The sequence below is a fragment of the Pieris brassicae genome, chromosome 8 (assembly GCF_905147105.1).
Source record: "Pieris brassicae chromosome 8, ilPieBrab1.1, whole genome shotgun sequence".
NCBI lineage: Eukaryota > Metazoa > Arthropoda > Insecta > Lepidoptera > Pieridae > Pieris > Pieris brassicae.
Window position 1 is genome coordinate 19,452,295 of NC_059672.1, and position 22,937 is coordinate 19,475,231.

The 22,937-nt window shown below is 33.4% G+C and overlaps 1 protein-coding gene and 1 non-coding gene across 2 annotated transcripts in view; both read right to left on the bottom strand.

The window, feature by feature from the left end:
• Nucleotides 1-22,937, bottom strand: part of LOC123713842 (lysine-specific histone demethylase 1A) — a 345,388-nt gene that overhangs the window by 109,412 nt on the left and 213,039 nt on the right. The gene's annotated exons all lie outside the window — the stretch shown is intronic.
• On the bottom strand, nucleotides 5,377-5,449 carry Trnak-cuu. The gene has a single exon. It is a non-coding gene; the product is annotated as a tRNA-Lys (tRNA).

The following is a 22,937-nucleotide window of genomic DNA, read 5'->3' on the forward strand; positions in this document are numbered from 1 at the left end:
GGCCTTTTAAGAATTCGTACGCTCTTTTCTTGAAAGACAAAGATGTAGATTAAGAGATAGAGGTTTGTAGAACAGTAGGTGTTTACCTGGGCACCCTACCCTGGGCAGGAGGCCCATCTGATGTTAATTGATGTGGCATGGACACGGACTCTGTAAATGCATGAAGGCTAGCGAGTGCATTGCATAGTCGAAATGCTTCGGAATACTAATACTAGTATTTGGCGAGATTTGTTATAAAATCAATCGTTGCTTCGTTTATTTTTACATACACTTAATTAACGCCAGGAATTCCTTACCGTAGTTTTAAAGTTTATCGCCTTAGACGACGCCGAAGGACATCATTTTAAAATTTGTAAATCAACATTAAAACTGTCGTTACTTTGAATCTTCCTTGTAAGAATGCATTTACTATATCTTTAAACAAAGAATTTAACTATAAACCGTAATGTAATAACTATGTGAATGCAGATTGCATCTAGAGGTGTAGAAAGAAACAATTTTTTTTTAATTTTAAAATTTTAAAAATAAAAATCCCATAGCAAACAGTTATTGTTACTTAATTAAAACAAATATTCAATACCACGTAATTCTCTTGTCCACAGTGGTACATAAAACAACTTTTTCAAATTTATTAATCTTAAGGCTTTCAATATCAATGCTGGCAACGTATTCCTCTAATGTTAATATTTTATGTAAACCAATTATTATAATACAGTCAAAATATCTTATGACGACATCGAAGGGGTCATATTTGGTCGTAAAAACCGATAGTCATAACCGATGACGTTGTTATTATATACCTAATACAATAGAATTCAGTCGGGACCTTAGATTTTGGTCAATATAACTGGTATGTTGTTCTAAATGATGTCGTAAACAGTTTTGACTGTATTAATATAATTCATGTCGACGCTTTGGTGGACGGAGAAACTGTGACCAATTTGTGTTCCAGCGTCACATTTTTTTTTAAATAAAATATTAATTCAATAGTTAATAGCAGAGTCTAAACATTGTCGAATATCATTTAAATGCGTAACATGAAAGCCATCTAAAGCCTGCAGTATCCAAAATTATGACATTACGGTCGCGAGTTCACCACTTCACACCTTACTTTTGAATATATTTATTTAAATTTTATCACCATCAGCGTTCATTAGGTTTCTATATATAAGATTAACAACGCCTGCGTGATTAATGTCAACTCATTATTATTGCTATAAGTAACGACTTTCCCATGAGAAGTATAGAATATATATTACCATACATAATTATAATGATTAATCTATTTTCCTTAATCATTTTCAAATATAAAACTAATTTGTATATCTTTATATATTTGCAGATATGTATTTATTTCGACATTATCGTTTTGACATAGTACTGTATATGTATTTTTGTAAATAAATAAGTATGTTTAACTTTCTCTACAACTGTGATAATTTTTGACTTCAGTCACCGTGACCACGCACGCTGTAAAGCTGTCAAGCTTTCGGAAAATTTAAAATTATGCAAAATAATTATAAGTTACTATTAATACATAGCTTCATTCCGGTAAAAAAAAGTGTTGTGTGTGTTTTCTGTCAATGTTTAATTAATTTTAGCTTTATATATTCACACAGTTAATGTACATTACCGTAGTAGGGTACGGTGGACTCAATTTCAGCACTTAGACGCGTAATTTGTCCGTTGTGCGTACATTACCGTAGTTTAAGCTATTAATAGTATTGTAGAAACATAATATTACTAATAAGGAATAAGTATTGTAAAGGCTAGATTGTAATTCATGTAAAGTCACACGATCTTGTGAACTTTCTTGTAGGAATATATATATATCCACACAAGCTTCTCCAGCTAAATAGTTCTACTATGTAAAGCCTTTCTCAGAGTGTTATTTAAATAGAAGTGTGAGCAGTAAAAAAATAACCCGACTTAAATACACTTTTCTTTTAAGAAATAAACAAAACATTATTACAATCGCATTAAGATACATTTTGTTACGAAATTTCATTCCATTTCACTGTCTAAAACAAGCAACTGCATTGATATGAATTTTATTTACGAGTATTAGCGACAGTTGATTACGTAACAACTGTCATTGTGAAACTGTCCACCTGCGACCACAATCAGAAGTAAAAACCGCTTAAAATTCTAATGCATTTTAAAAGGCATATCGCTCGCAAGTAAACAGTACGAGAGAATCTCCATAATTTCCTCTGGCGGGGCGGCCAGAGACTCAACTGACGCGCCAATTAAATACCAATTGGTCGGCCGTTGTAAATAAATATATTTTACACTCTCCCCTTTATCTTGTATCGGGAATTGTTCTTAACAATTGCGACACGACATGTTTACACTCCGCACTCGAGTGAAATATGAGAGAGAAATTTATTTGCATTGTCTCTATGAATCATTTTCGTGCGACTCTAAAAGTTGTGTGAACTGTGTAAATAAAATAAATAACTTTTGTTCACTTTAACGGTGGGTGGTTCATCTTGGTTGGCTGTTGAACTAAGATGTTTTAATACTTCTGTAATGTCTTGTGCATGTGATTTACTACAATAGCTTATTTTCAAAGAGACACAAGTTGACACTAATTAAAAGAGCTTCATTGTCAAATAAAACATATTGTGACGATCGCGCAAGACATATCGATACAAAGTTGAACATAAATGTTCAGCGTTTCAATTTATTCACATTTGAATTTTGGAATTGTACTTTGTAAGGAGGATACAATAAATAACTGGAAGGTCGCGTTAACGAGCCGAGCCCGCGAGACAATACAGTAAATACGGCTTTTAATCAACGAGAAAGAATGTATGAAACACTTTACTCGAATAAAATGGTAAATGTCTGTCAACCATATAACTGTTGAATACAAAAAATGTACTAAACATTGGGAGCTAAATTGAAAATGTCTTGCAAAATAAAATCCACTTGCGCAGGTCGCGAAATTTTTCGTTACTTTTAAAATCGCTTTACAGATATATGTTGCGGCTGGCAATGCATCGCGTTTGCACTATTTGTCGCGTTGAAATTTCCCACATTCCCATAAAGATGGATAAGAAACAACACTCACGATTTTGCTGCGGATCTGTTGTGAATCTATAACGTTGTTATAATATAAAATTAAATAAATAACAAGCCTTTTTATTTATTGCAAATAAAGTAAATGAAACATAATCTTATTATATTATAGATTTTTTTATCTATACTAAGTGAAGCAGGTGAAGGCCTCCTCCAGAGATATCCAGGTGTCTCATATGCCCTGTATTGGCCTGTTTTGGCATTTAGAACGACCATAACGATATGTATTACGTACATTACAATATATAATAGCTAAGCCTTAATACATTTGTAAACGTAAAATAATAGCAAAAAACATATAGTTAAACGTAAAGAGTAACAAAAAACTTAAAGTAAAAGACCGTTGTATGATGTTGCTTCATAGGGCAGTCACTACATATATATCGACTCACATTCTCGAATAATCGCCATTAATTCAACTCAACTAAGCCGCTTAGGCGCCCAAAAAAAAGACCCTAACTGGTTTCAAGAACTTAGTTATGCGCGGATTTTTGATTCAATTTAAACTGCAAAATAGGTGATAACAAATCTCAGGCCGATGCGCGAGGCAAAATGATTTGCCCCATATCAAACCAAGAAATTCCTTATAAAATTACCGCACCATAATAGCTGCTCGAGTATTTTCGGCGAGATTCCAGATTACTTTATCATCTCGTTTTAATCTTTCGCTTGTTATTGCGAGTTTATAGCATGTATGAGAGTTTATAATCGGGAACGATTTCGTGTAGACAGGCCTCTTATTTTTACGGTGACGATTATATCGATGAAAACCTCTCAATATCTCGTATCTAACATTTGAAACATTTTATCGGTGACACTGTATAAGATAATTAAATTAAGAAATTCGTATTTTTATAACCAAATAAATATATGAATATTAAGAGAGATTGTGTACAAATTTCTTTTAGAAAGCTTTATTTAATTATATTAAAACCCATAAACAGCTATACGACACAAAACAGGAAATAAAAAATCTAGAGTACATGTAAGGCTTGTACTGAATTTCAGAATTTTATTATTGAATATTTTGCTGTCTGCAGCCTATTATACATACAATTTAAGAAATATGTAGTAAAAATTTATAGAATTTGTAGATTATGTAGCGCAAAATACCTTAAATTAGGCCCAACTTTCTACGGCTGGACATTTATCTATCTTTATAAAGAGGAAGGCACAGAAGGCTCGCCTACTTCCCTATAAGATTAACAAATGATCATGAAACAGCTACAGAAATCTGAGGCCCAGACCTAAAAAGATTGTAGCGCCATTGATTTATTTTATTTTTTCTTGAAAACAAGAATTTTTCAACACCTGTAAAATTTTAAAATTTTCTAATGTCGATCACCTTACAGTAATGATGTTATATTATATATCTTTATTTGTTGTAAAGTAAAATCTATATAATGATAAGATTATGAATGTAAGTGTGGATTTAATCATTTGTAAGGAACTAATGAAAAACTAAGAAAATTATATGTTAAAAACATATATCTATAGTACGACTTAGAAGACTTTCAACTAACACAGGACCGGTATCTCGAATGAAACCGCAGGTCATTGCTAATTGTTAAATATATTAAACACACAATATGACTCAGTAGTTGTTTGTCATTACAAACAAGTATTAACTGAAAGTATTCGTATTAGTACTATAAACAGAAAACGATACGTTTAATAGACTTTTGTTAATAAAATTTCTTTAATAGCTTGATAAATATCAGAGCGCGACTCCTTATTCAATTAGATATGTGTATGATATCGCGATTTGTAGGTTTATTATTTATTCCCAGCTAATATAATAAAGCATAATGTCGTAGTTAATAAGGCCCGATGAGAACCTGATTCAATGCCACTTGTAATTGAAAACCTCGGAGTATTTATTTGAAAAGCAGTTAGCTTATCTCAACTGTTTATGCAGCGGCCTACACAAAATTTTAAAGATGCGTTGAATTTCAATAAGCGTTGGGAAATGTATTCCAACGCAATAGTTTGAAGTATAAACAAATGTTGATACCATAGACAAAGAAAAATAAAGGGGAAAGATGGAGTTTATAATAAATATATCGTTTTATGCGACAATCTAAATGAAGCACTCAACTGTCTTTTGTTATTATGTAAACAGAATTTGACACGATGAGTTCACTTGACTTCACTACAAAGAGTTCAATTTGATAGACTGATGTAGTGTTTATTAATAAACGAGTATAACGATAATTACTTTTCAAAAGATAACACGAAAAGTTTAAACAGCAACTCTATATAAAACAAAGAATTTAAAAAATAAAAAAGAAGCGCCCAACGTGGGGCTCGAACCCACGACCCTGAGATTAAGAGTCTCATGCTCTACCGACTGAGCTAGCCGGGCTTATGTATATAGGTTAAAAACGTAGATTAGATGCCGTACTAAGGATCGCCATACATTAAACTTATTTATAGATTGTTACTGGGCCAAGGGCGTTTCATTAATTTAAATATTACTCGCCTAATATATTGTTTAACAAGTTTTTATTTTGAATTAAATAAGAAATAACTAACTTTAAATGCTTTAACAATTTACTGACGCTGAGATAATTTAACTGTTAAGAAAAATTAGTATTAAAATTTATTTTTAACTAGCATACCCAAAATGTTTTTGTCCTGTCTTAACTATGAATATTGATTTCGAATTGCTATAATTAACTATAAAAATCTTTCTGAAACAAAGTGTTTATTATATACAACGTTATTTGTTTTTTTGGTGCATATATAAATAGTTTTGTTGGTATTCCGCATATAACTGGTGAAGGTCAACGTGAAAAACATGGATTTTGAAGATTAACGTCACAAACAATTAGCGACTGTGATTAATTTATATGTTTTTTATCAATATAATAACTCCGATCGAAGTATTTATTTTAAATGATATTAACGATAAACATCCTCTTTGACGATATTTGCAGCTCGCATTCTGTCAATGTTATGTCAAACGCCATGAGGTTACATGAAAAAAGTTTGTAAAGGCGCTATGCACTGAAAAAAATTTGCTATCGTAACAATTGGATCCTTACATTTTAATATTTTCCGCGTAATTTTCTTATTTTTTTTTTGAAATATAAACGACTCAATTGAACAAACACAATCAAAATTTAAAATCGATAAAACATATATTGCCGTCAAATTCCTGCTAAATTAAAATCGTCATTTTATTTGTCATATCTGTACTAATGTAGATTAATTCAAAAACTGTACACTGTAATATTAACAAAATTTATGTTAATATTATTGAATTTGTTACTAAATAATTATACAGCATTTACAATATTATACCCGTAATATTTTTTATATAATAGTTAACAAATCACAATCCCATATAATCGTCACCGCCCGTAACGAAGAGTTTATGGGTAAGTCTTATTTGAATGCGAGAAACCAGTCAGTCCTATTAGACTGCTAAAGTTGACAACTTAAGCCTCTCACTTAAATGGAGCGTTCAATAAAATCACTTGTTGCCAGTTTTCCACGTACAAGGGTTATTTATGGTTTCAATTTTATAATTCATTCCTTACACTTGACTGCCTTTGCTATTGTGTTAATATTGAAACTGTCCAATTCGAATACAATTTGTGCACCATTAACGCCTTGTAGAGTTTATAGAATAACGAGGTAGTTTATCTCCTGTGTTCAGGGACCATATAGACACGTTGTTGTATAAACATTTCAGAATTAATTAAAAAATAACGTAAACCTACAAAACTAAACATTCTAATAAGATTGTTTAGTCTTTTAAGTACTATGTAACGAATTTGGGAGGGGGTTTACTCTTGTAAAACGTTACGATGAGGGGCGGGGATTGAATTACGCGTTATTGTTAATATTATTTTCCACTTTCCAGTACTTTACACCGAATAATGCTAAATTTTAGGTATCAAGAGTCACTGGGGGTGGTCACGAAACGTTTTACTATTGGATACAGAAAACGTTACGGCGTGTTTCATGCCCCCCCCCCCCACCATCTTCAAGAATCTCCAAATATAGCGTGACGTAATACTTGAACGCTCCTTTAGTAACATATTACAAACATTATATTTTATATGTAATATTAATAACCCGCAATGTTGGCCTAGTGGCTTCAGCGTGCGAGTCTCATCGCTGAGGTCGTAGGTTCTAACCGCACCATTGGACTTTTTTTCTATGTACGCGATATCGTGAGGAAACCGGCTTGCCTTAGATCAAAAAATCAACGGCGTGTGACAGTTACAGGAGAGATCACTTGCCTATTAGTTTAACGAATCATGAAACAGACACAGAAATCTGAGGCCCAGACCTAAAAAATGTTTTAGTGCCACTAATTTACTCATAAGCTTCATTACAATATTTGAGACTTTCATGAGTTGTTATGTAGACGTTTTTCATTTTGCAAATATATTTATATTCAGAACGTGGACAATCTGTAAAACATCTTGTTTTTTACAAGCACTGCATCACAAGTTACATACCTTAAAAAAATTAGAAGTACTATTTCCTAAACTGTAGATTTTTAAAGATATGTACTACCATTCGGCCGCCTGTACACTCGTAAACATGATTCAACAATTTTTTTCTTTTGGACGGACGTAACGTAGATGGAATTTTGTATTACGCCTAGACCTAATAACATAAGACTAATATATGACGAAAGAATACATACCATTCAAGTATCAAACACTCCCAGTACACAGGTCACCAGATTACATACCTGCAACAAACAAATATTGAATTCAAGATAAGATTGATCAATATGTTCTAGCTTTAAATGGTCGAGAACGGAACAAAAGTTATCATTGCATCTATACGGATACTGGCGGTGTATCTATACGGTGGCAAGTTTACAAAGGCTATTTGACAAGATTAAAAAAAATCGCTTCTTTAATTAATTAAATGGATACAAATAATAATAATAAATCCCCAATCATTACAAAAAAAATATAATATACAGCTTAGAATTTTTGACATTGTTTTATTTATCTTGGTATCCCATATGTTCTATATATTAGATACAAATAGTAAGATTCCAAATATATAGTATGTATATCAACAGTAGTTATTTATTTTATTATATTAAACTTATTAAATGCTATCAGACGAAGTCATCGCTTCCAATGATAAGATTTCCATATGATAAAAAAGGCGCCTACGAGTGTTTTGAAAGTCTCCGCGTTTCATGTTTCAAAAATATGGAAACTTAACATTCGCTAATTAATATAAGGTAATCTGACTCATATTTAATTTAATAGATGGCGTTGGTGATAATTTTTTAAGGACTTATTCTTAATTTTCACCAGATATTATTCCAACGCAATACGTACCTTGTATACAAATGTTAATTCTTATTAATGGATTAGACATTGTATAGAACATAATTCAAAAATAAATTCTACTTGTGCGATAAATAACTTATCATTGTTAGTAGAAGTACAAAGCTAAGTATTATTTATGTACGCCGGTGCTCATATAACAACGTGCCTTCCTAGACAGTGCGTTATATCTTTATGAATTGGCTTATCTCGTACTCATAGAACGACGAGTTAATAATAGTCGCTTGGCACGAAGGCGCGGAGCAAAAAACAGCTCGATATAAAGGGACACGCGAGATCTGGGCGTCGTAAGTAATGAGTCGATTTTCGCTCAGCCATAGATTGCCGGAGTTATCTCAATAAAGAGCAGCAGTTCATTAACACGTTGACACGGCGCAATCATAAATTGTGGAACCCCGCCGCGGCCCGCACTCCCTGTACCTGGTACCCGCATCACTTTTTGCCATTCCAATTGTTTTTGGTATAAACCGTAACGGCCAGATCGGCTGATACGAGCGCAGGTGTCGCCCCTCACACTCACCGGCCTAATTATGACCATTTTTAACAAAGGAAATTTGTAGATACACCAATTTACGCGAATAATAGACATGCAGCTGCAATTATTGATACAATACACGCCTTTCTTAATTAAACTTTAGGCGTCTGCAAATAATTTAAATAAACAAAACACTTGATAAATTATCTGACAAAACACAACAATATTTTCCATTTCGATGACTCCGAATTTTAATGGAATCATGACAGATGACGGAGATAACACGACGTGAAACATACAAAGAAACTTAATTTTACAGCCGCGATAAAGCTCATTCATTCATCAATACGCGAGCTTTTAAAACAAGACAGTAAAAACGTACCTAATTCAAAACGACGTTCGATAGCTGTAACTGTCCACAACTATCGCCAAGTACATAAAGTATTCGAAACTCACAAACATGGGAAGTCATTAAACCAACCGGCATGGCACTTAGGGAGCAGCTATATAGCCGTCTGGCCAAGCATAAAGATCGATATCTCGGTGGCTCGTTGCCAAATCTTTTTAATATCATCCCAGACGAATGCGGAGTGGTTAGCGATGATAACAACAAAACTGTTACGTGAGCAGTCCGCGGCACGGTATTGCCATCGATATCGGGCATTACGAGGAGTTCCTGCCAACGTTGAATGCTAATACACAACTGGCAGGCCATTTCGCTGTAATGCAGATTTATTAGGCAAGTTAGTGGACAACTTCTACGGATATATGCTGTCATATAACTTCACTAGCAAAGCTTGGCAACTATACCGATTCTTGGAATGTAGTTCGTCTTAATATTAATGATGACGTTTGATAAATATTTCACACTCAATTGTATAGTTGTAGTGGCCTAGTGGCTTCAGCGTGCAACTCCCATCCCTGAGGTTGAAGGTTCGAACCCCGACCGAATATCATATCGAATAACGTTGGGAATTTTATTAGATTTAGATTCTAATTTAATCTGTTACCTACATGAGAATTGGTTAAGGCATAAACCTTTAACCACTCCATAACATACACCAAGACACACACACATAATTTGTATTAACATTCATGAAATATCAGCCTGAATAAAGCAATGCACGATCCACTGCGGAGATTTACTATCTGTAAGCCACTGGTTAATTCTTATTACGGGACAATGAGAAATAATGGTCCAGCCAGTCTACTTTTGAGTTGATAAATCCTCATTCTCGCTTGAGTTTTGAGAGACCTTGTGGTCTTGGACAACTTTTAATGAGTGCAGCTTTGGTTCATTTTCAAAGAGCGATTGTTGGGTGCAAATGAAGCCTTAGTGAGCCTTAGGGAAACTTTTCAATTTTTCTCGTTTATAGCCGAAAGTTTAAGTAGGTTAGCGTAATTTTAACTTTTAATTATTATAAGTTATAATATCGTGAATTATATAAGAAAGTCCATCAACACATAATTTATACCTAAGTCTTATTAAAATAGGTAGGTATATAAATACGAATTTATTATATTATGTACACTAATCGACATTTCATACATTCATATAGACATTCGTAGTAGACGCGATTTTTATCTGCTAAAAAGTTTCATTAGGAAATATTATATAACAAGTATTTTTCCTTCTCATACCGGTACAATTTAGAAACCATTATAATCGAAATTAAATAAAAGAGATTGTGTCAAGACAACAAATGGTGTGGGAAATTATATATATATTAATTACCTAACATATAAGTCATCAGCCTTCTTCTGAAACACTATGTCACTAACTTTCCTCACGTTATGAGGTGATAACTTTCTTTTACATAGCAAGTGGGCAGTAGGGTCACCTAATCACGCAAGTGCATTGCTAGCATTTTAAGAATTGGTACCCAAAGTCGTAAACCTCAATGAACTAAAGTCAAATAACTATAAACAAATGAAATAAACAAAGACAAAAAACCAAAAAACCCAATTCAATTAATAGCACGTCGCTAAAAACCAAAATCCGTGAATTAGATTGTAAACGATTTTCTAAGTCTATTAAAAACCGCATCGGCTCGCTAAATTAAGTGCAATAAAATCTGTGAATGGAGGCGTTAAGTTTCACACCGTGTCGCTTCCGACAAAACGAACACCTATTATCATAACCAAACAATGAAGTACAAAAAATCAACAAACATAAGCCTTAATGATTTGGTGGATCTCGGGATGAATGCCAACTAAGCGAGGGAGGAAGCGGCAATAAAATAGGCTTTATTGAGATGCTTTTTGGAACTGTATAGAGATATGTGCCTAACATTATTATGTAGGATCTCCAATTTATGTCATAATAATACATATTTAGTAAACACATCTTGTCTGTTAAAATGTAATTGAATCTACATTAGAATACAACGGTGAAACGCTTTTATATTCGCATAAAGATACAGCTCAACTACAAAAATATTACCTACTTTGAGAACATTTCTCCCTCCCTCCAATAGTCTTTTAACTGGGTCCGATAATGACGAAGAGGCTTAGCAGTGCTATCTTAGTGGCTTAGACAGATCTCGAACCGAGGTCGTATGTTCGACTCCTGGCAACAGTGGACTTTTGTTTCACTCGAGTAAAAAACAAAAACATATATATATATATATATATATATATGGATAATCTAGGCCTTTTTTAACTTTACGCGTAAAAAAAATGTAAAAAAATTACAACTACATATCATTTATTCTCTATCGAAAGGATACAAAAACAAGAATCAAATTAATCAAACAAATATCGAACAATTAAAAACAAAACAAATATTTGTGTGGTCGAGACCACAACTGCTGTTTCCGTTAAACAATTTATGTTCCGCGAAAAAATCCCAAACACGTGTTTATAAACTCATTTGAGACATGACTTTGGGCTAAAATAATTTACCGTTATTATCTTCAAACGCGAGACATCCGATTGCAACTCTTACGTAAACGTACAAAAATACTTGAGTGTTACTTGACATGTCGCCGAGGCATTTTCAACATTCTGAAGGAGGTATTACAGAATGCTAGGCTGTCTAAGCTTCACGGCTGGGCTGGATTTTTTAATTTTTTTAATAATTACCACCAGCTTGACTGAATTTTTGAAATCGGTCCAGTAGTGTTTGAATTTATTCGTTGGAACATAAAAATGATTCATCTATACCAGTGTCTCCGAACGTAGGGCCCACGTCCCAATGGAGGGCAATTTTGTTAACAGGGGTAATCGAAATTAGCTGGATAACACAACGTTGAGACTTGAGACTGAAGCTAACCAAGTTGGAACCTAATATAACCTCTGCATCAAGCGCAAGGATCTCACTAAATGAATATAGAAAAATCTTTATAAAAATATTTGGAATTCGAATTCCAGTTTCTTATTATGTTAAAAAAAAATACTTATTGTTTCGTTAACAATTTCCTAGTGATTTCTTCGTAAAAACCTGCAACCAATTGTTTAATATATAAATTATGTATATTACAAATGGCATATAGTTGGCTGAGGTGAGGCATGGCACAAAAAAGGTTGGGAAACACATATACATACATACTAATACAATATACGCATATTTAAATATTATTTTTAAATAGTTTAAAAACATTTTTTAAACATACCCTATTTTAAAAAAAAGTATTCTTAGAGTAGTTTTCACATGATAATTCAAAACTTTGGAAATGTATAAATTATTAAGCTATGGCTACTTGCGTGTATTTATGTCACACAGTGTTTAGATCCTGACCCACCGGGAAGTAATTCTTAGTAAGACGAAAATAAACTTACGTTGACAATCTTATCGGGGGTATCTATGGCAGGAGCAGGTGGGTGGCACAATAGAAATAAAATAAATACCAACTTTAGATTTATGTGTTAATTCTACTGAAGTCTTCTTTTACATCATAATTAACTGAATAAATTACGAAAAATATATAAGAGGTTGAAGGGGCTACAAGAAAATTTTAGTAAACATAAATCTCTGTCTCGGTCTGACTGGATACTGGAAATAATTTAAGTGTAACTATTTAAAAACTGGGAATTATATTTAATAAAAAAAAACATTGCTACAAACATGGGTTACATAACAAACATTTATATCACCCAATTTATACGAAACAAATTAAATTATTATAAAAATATCTGCGTTACGCTTTTAGCACCTACATAGACATATTTAAAAACTTCTAATCAACATTTACTTAACCATAACTAAACTATAACTTAACCATAACTTAACCATAACTTAACCATAACTTAACCATAACTTAACCATAACTTAACTATAACTTAACCATAACTTAACCATAACTTAACCATAACTTAACAATAACTTATCCTGCTCCATCGTGACTTTTGTAATTCTTGTAATTCTTATTCCTTTGTTTGAATCCGCGAGATTAGATTTTTATTTTATTTTATTATATTTTTAGTATTAAAATAAAAATAATGTAACGAAGTGTATAATAATGTATGAATTATTTGTATCTACAGTACCTAATATATTATTAAATTGCGTAATTACGATGTATATTACAGGATTACAAGGAAACAAACCTATTTACGTACGTAAACAAGTGAAGCCACAACGGATATTTAATAAAAGTTATTATGTAATGTATTCGGTTTAAGAGTTTACACGAAACCACATGATCCTTTTAAATACAAATTATCACGTAAAAGAAATTTAAAACAAGCATTTAAAACGTATATTGTGGGAGATCAAATTTATTAACAATATTCCCTTTTAGATATTCAATGCGCATTGTACCAAGTCAGAGAAGAATGGGAATGGGTGATGATACGTTGCTACCGTGCGATGGATTACGTAAGGATCTCACGAATTCTGGACACCTACGCGACGATGCATTTAAAATCAAATATGCTTTACACGTATTTACACGGCCTTAAACTTTCTGACTTTGTAAACACAGCAATTACCTTTTAATAAAATCATTGCCTTCCACTATATATCTATCTACAATTTCCCAACCAATTCGACTGAGACGCTTTCGAGAAAAGAGCGTACCGTCTTAATAGGCCGGCAACGCATTTGCGAGTCTCCTCGCAATGTGAATAGGCGGTAATATCACTTAAATAAAACAAAAAATCTCAAACGATTTAGGCAACGAATTTATTTACGAGAAATGAGTTCGTGTGAGATTTTTAAACTTCCGGAGGCACTTATTACTTCAGCAATTTCTCAAGTTTTTTATTCATAATCTTTATTTATAGCAATTGTGTCACTAAACACAAAAGAAATAAAATATCTAAAAAGCCAATAGAGCCATCACTGTTGATTTTAATATATCTTGCAAAAAACGTTGACAAAGCGTAAAATATCTCACTGCTACTTTTATGCTGGCGACACAATGTTGTTAAACAAACAATTCGCCCATCGGACGCAACTCTGGGCAGGAGTCCTCATAATTGATTCTTTCCGGGGCGTGGCGGAACGACCGTGTCCATTGTGGACTGGGGACGTCTGTTGACAAATAATATTCCTATTCCAAAAGGCAGCCTGGGAAATTCGTTCTCATTTCCGTTCCTAAACGAATCCTCGAATGTCTTCAAAAGCGGCGATAGACAACAATCTCGAAAGAAATTGGATGTTATAAACTTTATGACAGTGTGTCAAACACACGACTTTTCCAATCCGCAGCGAGCGCGATGTTGTAAATTTTACATTTCTAGTTTAAAATGAGACACAACCGCGATATCATGAAGGACTTCACAAAACTGTGTATTTTCGACCATACAATTTCAAATGAATAAATCAAATTTTATACCCATCGAAATAAATTTACGCTTAAATACATAACATATAACTTCATCGCACATCCTTGACTTGACTTCTTAAAAATAAAACAAACAATATAAACGTTTCACAATCAATTTAATCGTTATTAAACGCCAATTTAGTTCAAATAAGAATTCCCAACGATTTCACCATTATAAAACATTTAGCGATCTTTCTAATTTTGTAAATAACGCAGTAATTTTATTAGAGCGCTCGTAATAACTAGGCACCCAGTCGGCCACCGCCCCCAACTTTAGGGTAATCACTAGTTTACCGCGTGAGATTAATACATCCGAGGACTTCAAATAGGACAAAAAACGGGAACATATTTTGATAAATGCCTGCATCTACCTGGCGAGGTCCGGTGTTTTAGAACGGTCCGTTGCGTGCCCCAATCGGACTACAGATAAGATCCTCCCCAAATATAATAAATCTAACAGATAACATTCTTTACTTAACAAAGAGCTCCGACTAATTGTTATTTAACCTGTCATTACGAATATGCGTACATATACCATACTCTAAGTATCATTCATAGACATACACATAACATTGATTACTGACAAAACACACACACACAGAAACATAAAATAACAATAATAATAATAGAGAGATAACAATTTTTTTAAAGAAAAGGGTTTAATTGTGTAATTCGTGTGTGCTGTAGTTGAAATTGGCCCTAGCTCAGCATTATGCTGATGAGCAGAGTTGTTCCACAGCGCTGGTCATTCTGCCAGAGACCACAGCAGCTAGTTTGCGCCAAATTTTTATGTTCAAATGAGCATTCTCCTTGATATAATAATGAAACATTTGGTGAGCTAAGTGAATTCAATGTGGACCCAGTGGTATTTCTTCGTATGTAAACAAATACAAAACACATATAGAGGAAACGTAGTGTAGAAACCAAGTCTTAGATTTAAAAAAAAAACGACGTCTTGTCTAACTGATGCCCAACTAAGAAAATTCAAAATCCAAGATCCATGCGCTATGCTATGATGGTTTTAACCGAAACATTCATTACACAACTTCTCACTCAGTATTAATAGTGTCTGTACTAACCCTATTATAGAAACACAAACCAGCATTAGCAATGACCGTTTCTTAAGGCAGTTTTTGCCGCACATCACCACTATGAGAAACCAGCTGCCCACTGAAGTATTTCCGAATCAATTCGACTTAGGATCCTAATAAATGAGCGTACCAATTTTTAAAAGGCCGGCACGGACCGGAGTGTCCATTGGCGGCCGTATCACTTAACATCAGGTGAGCCGTTACATCCTATTACATAAAAAAAAAACAATTTTCACCGTCTTAAAGACACAATAAACAATTAAATGAGTGAACACCCAAGCCGCAGACTAAAAAAGTATCATAACAAGACAATAGGCGATAACCCTTTCCGCAATAAAATAATTGAAAACTCAGAACTTAGTAGGAGCTTTTTGTCGGCGGCACTTTCATTTTTACCCATAATCAACCCACCGCAGAAGCCATCCCAGGAAGGACTATTTCAACTCCTTAGAACCGTAATCCTACTTTTAAGTAGTTGTTTATTCAAGCGCAGGAATCGATTTACTTTCATGCTCGACGGTTTGAGTAATTTTATATTAGGTAAAATAATTTGCTTATTTATGAGATATTGATTCTGTACACACAAATTAGTACATATGGATTTTAGAATGATATATAAATTAGGTCATTACAGAACACAGACAAAAAATGATTTACTAAACGGAAAATGAGATAGTAGGGTAAGTTTGTCGAATCACGGCTCGAACACAAACAGCTCCAATTTTTTTCGTTCTTTACGACTTATATGTAGTACCTCAAGTAATATTAAGAAGGCGGATGGCTTTGGGATCCCAAAAAATTAAAAATAAAACTGATAATATTGCATGCATGACGTAAATGATATTGTCTCAGTTCCCAGTGGATCCAAGTGAATTGCATTAGGTAAGGTTAAAGCCAAAAATGTGTACCTTCTTTTATCGATTTCACAAATTATTATGTTTTAATTAATTTCTTTAGGTCAAAGAGCATGCGCCACCACAATTTTGCTTAATACACCATTGTCGATTGATGAAAATATGTGGAACAACATTTGGAGCTGTTTTAAGATGGAGCCTTACCGATATTAGTATTGTCTTGTATTAAAGTCCCTATTCGCTTAGCTCCTTCTTTATCTTCCTTGAAATTTCTTCTGTACAAACATTACCTGTCCACATCGTATCCCTAACATTCTTACTAACTACTAACTGACGTGAGACTTATCTTAAATTATCGTGATTTATGTGTCTTTTTTACTTTCTATCTTTAATGTATCTTTAATATCTTATTCCTGTTTAGTTTTTGTTTTAATAACTGTTTATTACATGTTTTTTGCACTACTTGCCTATCTAATTTAATACATTTCTTTTTTTTCTTTACTCACAGTGGTTGCCTGGAAGAGATCGCTCGTAAGCGATAAGGCCGCCAGTTGCCCTCCTTTTGATTTAATTATGTTAATTTTTATTTTTATTTTGTAGTGTGACGAAGTGTAAATAAATAAATAATTTAAGAAGGATCAAAGATACAAAGAAGTTTCTAGGCGAAAGATAAGAGAATTTATTAAACAGCAAAGCTGCTAATGTGCTATTTATGAGGAGTATAGGTCCCGTGTGCATGTCATTACAAATTGTACGAGACAATAATGCCAAATGCGGCCACAGACAAAAGAATGCACGTGCGGCCAGCGTCCAATTGTTTACAACAATTACTCACGGAATGACGTAATTGGCGACAAGTTTTCACAATTGTATTGTCCTACAATGCTTCAAAGAATTAGCAAAAGCAAACAAATAGGTTATAAATCATCATCGTGTTAGCTTCTAATATTTATTTAATTAAATTCTAAACATTTTTATGAAGTCTATTCTTAAGAATCTTGCTACAAGTGCGCATGTGCAATAGTTATTCATTTGACTCGTTCGGTTGTTTACGAGTTGTTACGAATGGACTCGACCATTTTCCCGAAGTGGGATGGTCGATTATAAAAGAGGTTGTGACACATGCGCACGGGCCTTTTTTTCTTCGTACAAGTTTGAAGTTATACAGTTCACGTAAAATCAGTGAAGTAAATTATAGTGAATTAAGTCATCATTGAAGTGTTTAATTTCCTACCCTAAGAACTAGATCAACTACCGCTAACAATCGTAATATCGTACTAATTCTTAAAACGCCGGCAGTTGCGAGCCCTATGTCAACATGAATGTCAATGGCGGCAGTAACACTTAACATCAGATGAGCCTCCTGCCCGTTTGGTAAAAACAAAAAATTATATCTTTCCATAAGCAAGAAACCTAACAAATATAGTTTTTTTCTGCTTCATACACAAAACATATCAATGATTCACCATTGAATTTCGATATAAAGAGTAAGTCGCCAGTTAGTTAATAATATTTCCCAACATCACGTATACGAAGAACTGAGAAAAATCAAACCACAAGTCATTTGTCTATGGAATTTTAAAAGGCACCAAATTGACGCTAGGAGCACCGCAAATAAATAATAGTGATAGGTCATTAAAATTTGTCGCATACAAATTGCTGCGTGCGTGACGCATCCATTTCTCAGTATCCGAAATAACATATTAAAGAAAAAAAGGTACCCTCAGACTAGTTTCATGTGATACACATCAAACATTTACTTGTGGTCGGCTAAAAAACGGCCCAAAATTCGCAAATTCACTTGTTAAATCTCGAGGACCCATCACACATGACACATTGCACTCGAAATACCGCTGTGAGGTCCGAGCTCATACCCAAAACAGTGTGACACAAAACAACCACCAACGATCACTCATTAATTATAACAGAAGCCACTTGAAGCCGCCCCCCACGTAATAGCCGAAAAAAACCCGGCCGCTCCAAGCGTTAATACCGAATATTCGATGTCACAATTTCTGCATTGCCCAACGTCCCCTAACAAAACAAAGTCACAATATAGACCTGCCTTTTGTCGGCTGCGTCTATTAGAACGAATTGCCGTACGTGCCCAGTGATAATTCTTTCTCTCTCTCTCCATATTACCTCCAGCTTTGCAGTACTTTTGTTTGCCCGAGCCGCGTCCGCTGCGGCTACCGTTGGAATTCTAAATCGTCGCTACACTGTATAAAAACGAATCAAATCTCTTTTTGAGAACTCGACCGCTCCAATTAAAGTACTTTTGATTAAAACGAGGGACGATTAGAGGAATTTTATATCAGGAAGATGAGATAACGTCAGGCTGTTAGGTCTACAAAGTGGCAATATAAATACCACGAGAATTGTAGACTGTATGGTGTCCAAAGTTGCTCAAAACCTAACTGGGGATGGTCACTCTAAATGATGTATGGATCTCACAATATGACATGGTAAACAATCTATTCAATAGATTAATTCAATTGTTTTCTGGCAAGTGTCACTTATGTACCTGTCGTCGAGTTTTGGGTAAAAGATTTTCCGCTTTCCTACGATTGTTTGTTATGCGAGTAAATATAAATTATACAGAAATTAATAATGCTACACAGCCTGGGTTTAAATGCGTCCATGGGCGGACTCGCACGCCTAGCCACCGAGCTATCTAGGCTGTTGAAATGCTAATAGAATTTATTTAATTATTAAGAAGAAAGATAATATATTGTGTGGACCAACTACAATACTATGCAAATTATATACACAGATTTTATACCACAAATTCGATATAAAGCAAGTTGATACGTCCGCAAAACAAAATATATTAGAAACATCGTACTGAATCAGATGGTACTACGTTTTAGCTGTAGTCGTGAGACGAGATTTATGATAGGCTATAGACAAACTGCCGAAGTTATCCCTGATAAGATTAGGCGCAGAGCAAAAACAGTTTCCAGCTAGAACATAACTTATCAATCGTCAGACTTAGTATTTTCACCATCATGTTTATTACCTTTGACTTCTGATAGCGCTTTAAAATTTAGTTCCACATAGGCCCAAATTATGTTTATTAGTTTTCATACATATTATGAATTAAATAGGTTATGTTTAAAGCAGGCAAATTCATATATATTTTATAACATTTTGATAATACTTTAGCATAGCGCTTATTTAGAATAAATATAACTAGATACTACATACCTGTATATCATATAGAGACATGATATTTTAAAAAACAACACGATTTACTTTTTGAACCTTGTATTGTATTTTAATAAAAATGGTTGAGACTTTGTTTTAGCCAACTAACTCGTGATATATTCCTCAACATATTTAATTAGATATAAAATCCGCTATACGATACGACCATAACTTATGAAGGAATATGGAAGAAAACTACGACTTATGTTTTTAGGACGTTTTTAATTTTGTCTCATAATATCTCACGATGAGCTTGAAAGATGAGATGAACAATATCTAAATCGATTCGACTTTGGGTCCTTCAAGAAAATAGCGTATCAATTCTTAAATGGTCGGCAACGCACTTGCGAGCCATCTGGAAATGTGAGTGTCTATGGGTGGCGATATCAGTTAACATCAGGTAACCTCTTGCCCATTAACCCTTTGTTATAAAAATAAAACGTTATGTATGGCCCTAATTTGGATGTGTGTTTGTATATTCTATAACGTCATAAGATTAGCTAAATAGAGGTTCTATTTATGACGTCATAGATACTGGGGGAAAACGGTCAGAAGGCTCAAATGATGTTATGTGATACTGCTGCCCTAAAAAAACTTCTTTTCCAGAAGGCTTACAATATGTGAACGAATACAATAACTTACAATTAATTAATGATTCATTTCTGTTGAGAACTAAAAATCCTGTCTCATATTATCACAGATTATCTTGACATTATTATCTATATCACATTTTGACAACATTATCACTAATGCATGAAACAATAACTGAATAACAATACAAATTAGCTGCACCCGACTGTTTTGTTGACATCATGCCTTTGGAATGTGTGGAATTTTGTTATAGACAGTCCGATAAATAACTAATGTCGCACTAAATTGCGGTTTAAGACTTCTTTTTAAATATAATAAGTATGAATATTTTCTCTATGTACAAACATTAAATGACTACTATAAACATTTGAACACCCCAGCTAGTTTTATGCTAGGCTTGCGAACACCATGGAGAGCATCGTAGGACAGCGGAAAGTTTTTGACCCAAAAGTCGACAAACAATTGATTTAATCAACTAAATAGATGGGCTATGGAATATTGGGAAATAAATACAAAAATAGTTAGATACTAAACAATTAGAAGAACGAAATCACCCCTTCCGGACACAATGCGCCAATAAATTACTCGTCACAAAAGGAAATAATTTTATTAGGATCAAAAGCCGGAGAAATTTGTGAGGCCACTCACAAAACAAATTGGATTCGCATTAATGAAACGTGAGTTTGCGAGCGGATCTAATAGGTGCGGGGACAACGACGGAATTGAAATACGGAAAAATATATCTCGAGCAATTATACAGAATGAGGGCTATCAAAGTTGAAAATTGCACAACAAAACCGGTCACGTAGTAAGTGGGATCCGAGAGTTCTAAAACTACGGCGTTGCAACGGTTTAACGCATGGCACGCCTCCCTTGCCATACATACAATACACGCCAAATTGTGGCGGTTTTTGCATCAACCCATTTTCATAGCAATTAGATGGTCAAAGTAACAAAAAATTCTACAAAAAATAGCCGTTTGTTTTACTCTTACTAGGGCAACATAAAATACTTAATTACCACACCAAACGCCTCCTGCCGTCTATGCAAGAGTTGATCACTCGTTTTATTTATATCCTATAGATAGTATACAATGCCGTGAGCAAATTTTCGTTACTACCACTCAATAGAGTTATACAAGTAAAAATTACTCACTATGTTAAGGTAGCATTATCATACTATTAAGTAAAGATATAATCAATAATTATAACAAAAATATATGAAGTAATGCGTAGTGATAATTTGGCTTCACTGGGTACGCTCGCTGTGGACTCAGGCAAGCCTAGCTACTTTTAATGTATGTAATAAGTTACACACTTGTTGAACCCCTAAAAATTATTAATTATTGATTAATTCTGTAAATAATAAAAAAATCCCTAACAACTATATGTTAAAAGTTAAAGTCATCATGAAAAAAATTTGCACATCTTTATTTATTATTCAGATTTCTGTTTCAATAAATAACAATTATTGTTCCACCGGGAAATAACTCAATCGGCTATTGGTTATATTTTATTAGTCTCAGTTACAAAAACAGAAATTTAAAACCAAATAGAGGCAATCAATTGAATGCCACGACACTGGCGAAACTGTTGAACAAGAGTTAACTGTTATATAATTTAGACAGTCATAATTTAGGATCGTTAAATTTAATATGTTTGTAGAGATCCGGTGTATATCATTAAAGTTAATAACGTACCTATTTTATTGTTTAATGAGACAACTCCGACTATTTATAGTTAGAATATAAAAGTGTATTAGAATAGTGTGAATAGTGTTGGCCATTTTATGGGGGGGTCGTAAAACAAAACGACATTATCTTAGTGAATATTTGAGTTAAATATAAAATATAAATTAAAACATTTTGGATATATTTTTATTTGCTTTTAATAAAAATGTTTCAAACTGTGTTTGAAGTTTTCGTTAGCATTTACAAAAAAAAAATTTTCTATTATTAGGGTACTTTGAAAGTCAAAATTAAAAGTGAAAAATATAAAAAAAATAACTCTAGTTGCCCCTTCGGAAGAAACTGCATACCTACATATTTTTTTAAATAGTTTTCAATTAAAATATTTTGTATACATTGATTTGATAATTATATGTGAGTGTAATAAACAGACTTAAAAACTGTGGGATTAATTTCTATTCCGTTATTATTATTTAACTATGGATTAATCTATGCTTATTCCAAAAAAATATTAAATAATTCAGATTCATACATTTAGATTTATTTGTTTTAAGCAAACCGATCTCGCTTTTCACCACATTATAAACACATTGTATTACATAAAAAAGAAATTTAGTTTTTATGAACGCTATTCATACTAAAAAAAATTTCAAACGATCTTATCCAAATAAAATCTTCAACGAAATTGTTTAAAGGTTAATTCAAAACAATACAGTTCCCCGACCACTGAACACGTTTATGCAGCAATTGAACCATAAAATGTAGATCAGTACTTACCAACCTATTTTGGGCCATGCCCCTCCTGAGCCTTACTAAAATTATTATGACAATGGAACATAAATAA